The sequence below is a fragment of the Oncorhynchus mykiss genome, chromosome 25, assembly GCF_013265735.2.
Source record: "Oncorhynchus mykiss isolate Arlee chromosome 25, USDA_OmykA_1.1, whole genome shotgun sequence".
Classification (NCBI taxonomy): Eukaryota; Metazoa; Chordata; class Actinopteri; order Salmoniformes; family Salmonidae; genus Oncorhynchus; species Oncorhynchus mykiss.
Window position 1 is genome coordinate 40,860,055 of NC_048589.1, and position 5,584 is coordinate 40,865,638.

The following is a 5,584-nucleotide window of genomic DNA, read 5'->3' on the forward strand; positions in this document are numbered from 1 at the left end:
TGCCGCAGCAACTCTTTTCTCTCTGTAAGGAAGACTTATCATATCAGATCATATCAGATCTAAACTGTCATTTTTCAAACACTGCAGAGAGAAGTCAATGGAAGACTTGGGTAGTCCTCGGTCCTAACCAGTAAGGCCGGGAATTGCCAGGGACCTCACGATACGATATTGTCACAATACTTAGGTGCCGAGTTTTGATCAGTCAATGGGGGGGGGGGGGGGGAGTGCTGAAAATGAATTTGTTCCCTATTTTAAACAGGAGATGGAGAACAAGCTATGAAGGATACATGTTGGCACAGCCAACAATAATTATATTGCAATATTGGCAACAACAAAATAATATCCCGATATGTGACTGTATCCATGACTACAAACCGGATGTCGTTAGCTCTGGTCCAGAGCGTCCAAGCAACTTGAAGGCTCACCATCAGCAAGCCGCACACACGTAACGCCCTGGACAAGAGCTATAGGCGCTGTAATGGTTGTAATAAGGTGGGTAAATGCAAAAAAATAACAAAAAATAAAACTCGACGTGATTTCCCAAACAAATGTTCCTGAAATCCTATGACCTTGGGATCACACCCTGTCCCTGGGCCTCGTCCTGTTCTGTAACTACTAGGATCAGTACGTCGGGAGTTTGAGCGGGTCGAAGACTCACCGATGATGATCTGTTCCATTTTCCAGACCCCATTTTTCTTCATGTCTACACGGGTTTGAGAAGCACTGGTCTATACCAGACTACAGTCCCTACACTGCCCTCTGGACAAACGTGGGCCTCATCCTTTTAAATACTTACCCCGGCCAACCCCATACAGTATAACTCAGTGTTCATAGCGTATATGTGTTCCCTTCCTCAAGACATTTTGTGTCTCCACAGCCACAGATTCACAGAGGGGTGTAGTAACTAACTGAGAGATGGGGAAAACTGCAGCAAACAAGTGCCATCTTGGCTCTAGAGGGTCACATGTATATCCGCCATCACCCACTACAGAGCGCCAGCTCTCAGTACACCAAATCAAAACCCTGTTTGGTTTTAATAATCTGGATCATCAGTCACATCCTATTACTCATCCAAAATGTGTTAGATCCCCCCCCCCCCCCCATATATTTCACAATCCTATATTGTTGTAGTTGATAATGACGACATATTGTTCCAACCAATGTCATCATACCACCTTCAACACGTTTACTGAAATGTCTGCTGATGACTTCATAGCTGACAGAGCTCCTGATTGGTGGGTAGAGCTATGACATCAGCAGTGCCAAACCCTAACAGTGGTGTTTACATGATGATGATAGAGGTTGTAATCATAGAATACAATCTATAGAAAGGGTTTTGGAGCCTCTGACCCTATTGACTTGAATGGGGAGGCCCGTTCTACAGATTCTATTTCTATGTCTGTGAGAACCAGGAAATGGGAGGATGTCACAAAGCACGATCAATTAGTTACCCTGCTGACCTGCTCACCTGTTGACCTGCTCACCTGCTGACCTGCTCACCTGCTGACCTTCTCACCTGCTGACCTGCTCACCTGCTGACCTGCTCACCTGCTGACCTGCTCACCTTCTCACCTGGCCTACATTTTCTTCAATAACTTGTGTTTTAAGAAGATATATTTTGAAAATGGCATAGTATAATTAACTCAACAACCACAACAACCCACAATCTCCCCAAAATTAAAAATGAAAGAATAATAAGATAACTGAGAGCTTTTAAAAGTGAGCCGGTTGTAAAACTGAACAGGTTAACTTAAGTGAATGTGGTTTTCTGATACGGCCCGCTGGGTATTTCAGACAAACTAGACTGGGGTGTTTGTTTACGGCTCCTATTGGTCCAAGTGACATGTTCAAGGTCCAATGCACACATGTTTATCTCCAGGTCAAATCATTCCTGGGTAACAAGTACCGTACTGTGATTTGTTTTTAATTCAAATGGTCAAAAAGAAACAAATATTAGCAAAGAGCAATTTCTCAATTTCACTGTGGGAGTGGTCTGAGTGGGTCTGAGTGCTGTTGGCAGAGAGGTTTGTCTCCAGCTGTGTGACTGGCTGGGTTGACTGTCAAGTTAGTGGCGTCAATTAATATTTTGTCTATTAATGTTCTGTGTTATTTCATGTTTAGTTGCTGATTTTGCACCGGCTAATGTGGATTCTATTACTGTAAAGAAATAGTATGTTAGAGTCATTTTTACAGGACGCTTCTGTTTTACAGTTAATAACAGTATTTTTCAACATTATGCCCATAATGCAGTGCAGGTTGTAAACATTATTAAAGTGACCAGTGTTCCATTACTAAAGTGACTAGTGATTCCATGACTTTTTTTATTTAAAAATATATATACAGTGCCTTGCGAAAGTATTCGGCCCCCTTGAACTTTGCGACCTTTTGAATAATTTTGCACGCCCAATTTTTCAGTTTTTGATTTGTTAAAAAAGTTTAAAAGATCCAATAAATGTCGTTCCACTTCATGATTGTGTCCCACTAGTTGTTGATTCTTCACAAAAAAATACAGTTTTATATCTTTATGTTTGAAGCCTGAAATGTGGCAAAAGGTCGCAAAGTTCAAGGGGGCCGAATACTTTCGCAAGGCACTGTATATTTAACTAGGCAAATCAGTTAAGAAGAAATTATTATTTACAATTCCGGCTTACACCGGCCAAACCCGGACGACGCTGGGCCAATTGTACACCATCCTATGGGACTCAATCACGGCCGGATGTGGCTGGATTCAGGCTGGATTCGAACCAGGGACTCTAGTGTCACCTCTTGCACTGAGATGCAGTGTCTTAGACCACTGCACCACTCAGAAGCCCCAGCCTCAAGTCTTCTTGGGTATGACACTAAAAGCTTTTCACACCTGTATTTGGGGCGTTTCTCCCATTCTTCTCTGCAGATCCTCTCAAGCTCTGTCAGGTTGGATGGGGAGCGTCGCTGCACAGCTAGTTTCAGATCTCTCCAGAGATGTTCAAGTCCAGACTCTCAGAGACTTGTCCCGAAACCACTCCTGCGATGTCTTGGCTGTGTGCTTAGGGTCATTGTCCTGTTTCAGTATCTAAGGTGCAGGATAGGGTAACCAGGACTGTGATTAAAGTTCAGGTCAGGATACTGGGTGGAGGCTATTTAACAGTCTGATGGCCTTTACATAGAAGCTGTTTTTCAGTCTCTCGGTCCCTGCTTTGATGCACCTGTACTGACCTCACCTTCTGGAATGTAAACAGGCCGTGGCTGAGGTCCTTGAGAATCTTTTTGGCATTCCTAGACTGGCCTCTTGGTGGCAGGATGTGATTGGATGGTCCCTGACCTCACGGCATGCTGGGTATAATCTGGATAAAAGGCTGACCAGGCTGATTAAAGCACGTCAGGCACACTGCCATATGATTATACACACACACACACACTGGTGACTTCACTTGGACTCAGTCTAGCCAAGACTGGACAACAGACGCACCCTGCCACTGACCTCAGCACACCCTGCCACTGACCTCGTTGCACCCTGCCACTGACCTCGTTACACCCTGCCACTGACCTCTTTACCCCCTGACACTGACCTCGTTACACCCTGCCACTGACCTCGTTAACACCCTGCCACTGACCTCCGCGCACCCTGCCACTGACCTCGTTACGCCCTGCCACTGACCTCGTTACACCCTGCCACTGACCTCTTTACCCCCTGACACTGACCTCGTTACACCCTGCCACTGACCTCGTTAACACCCTGCCACTGACCTCGTTAACACCCTGCCACTGACCTCGTTACCCCCTGCCACTGACCTCGTTACACCCTGCCACTGACCTCGTTACCCCCTGCCACTGACCTCCGCGCACCCTGCCACTGACCTCGTTACACCCTGCCACTGACCTCGTTACACCCTGCCACTGACCTCGTTACACCCTGCCACTGACCTCGTTAACGCCCTGCCACTGACCTCGTTACACCCTGCCACTGACCTCCGCGCACCCTGCCACTGACCTCGTTACACCCTGCCACTGACCTCCGCGCACCCTGCCACTGACCTCGTTACACCCTGCCACTGACCTCCGCGCACCCTGCCACTGACCTCGTTACCCCCTGCCACTGACCTCGTTACACCCTGTCACTGACCTCAGCACACCCTGCCACTGACCTCTGCCACGGATCTCAGTGGGAGACACAGCAGTGACACGTTGACACAGTTCTCTAACTAACTTTTCCACTATCTGTTGAAACTGTGGAGAGAATATCAATTGTATTTTCTTGACTCCTTAAAAAAGGTCAGAGACGAGGGACCGTGTCATCCAATACATTTTGAGGAGGAGGATGGGGTGAGAAGAGAGGGCACATGAGGTTCTGTCTCCCTGTCTACTGCGGACTCATTCACTGTGTGTATAGTCAAGCTAACTGTTAAAAATGGATGCTTCTCCTCTCCATCTCTCCTTTCTCTTTGTTCCTATGTCCTATATCGGCTCGCTGTGGATTAGTGAAGCCAAAGTCGTGGCGCAGTACACGCCCAACCAGGCCCAGAGCAGAGCAGGTCAAGAAAGGCCAGGAAGCTTTAGGCCCATCTGTTTAGCTCATTACCTTGGCTCAGGGCTAAGAGCAGCATCACTAAACCCTTTCCACTTTGTGACGGGATGCCAGTGACAGACCTAACTTTACTTTAATACATTACAGTTACTTATCTATCCACTGGACTGGACTGGGTATGTTTGGCTTTTTGCCCCAAGCTGAATCTTTTAAGGAGGTTATTATGTTCAGGATGTAAAAATATATCTGACAGGATAGAAGATTGTGAGAAGGAGACGGTTAACTGATCACTAAGTGGGTTAGTAGAGAAACAGGAAGAGGAGAGAGGAGAGAGGAGGAAAGAGGACTACAGAGGAACACTGGAAGACTTCCGAAGTGGTCTATTTAACAATAACATGGAGGCAAAGAGTATGTTGTTCTGAGCAGGAACAGATTAACTGTGTGTTTTGATGGGAGAGTCATGCCGTTACATAGAACTACCAGGCTGGATTCTAGATCTCGGTGAGGAGACGACACGCTCAGTGGCTGGATGTACACGCCTCACCACCACCCCAACTCATCCACTATGGTAAGTTACACCCGCTTTTCCACATGACACACACGTAACATTTAACCTCACAGATAGATGTATACTTTTTTTAAAGTATGATCGGTAGAGAAGAGGTTGTAATTCCACATGCTAACTGTCTGTGGTGCTGTATCTGTGTATCGGTAGTCTGTAGGAGAGTAGCCACACACTCTCCACCATGTACAGCACATCAAGGCATGTCCCCTCATCATCATCATCTTCATCATCATCTGTGGAGTAAAGTGTCGACTTAGTTTTCCTTTGGGGGGGGGGGGGGGGGTCTACATTCTGAATGAGGGGGTCAGGGTTGATATGGGCCTGAATGGGAGGGAAGGGTTAATATGGGCCTGAATGAGAGGGTCAGGGTTAATATGGGCCTGAATGGGAGGGAAGGGTTAATATGGGCCTGAATGAGAGGGTCAGGGTTAATATGGGTCTGAATGAAATTGCACAACGGGCAATGAGTAAGTGAATCGCTGCTGGGGTAAGTTTATCAAAGACGAGCCAAATCA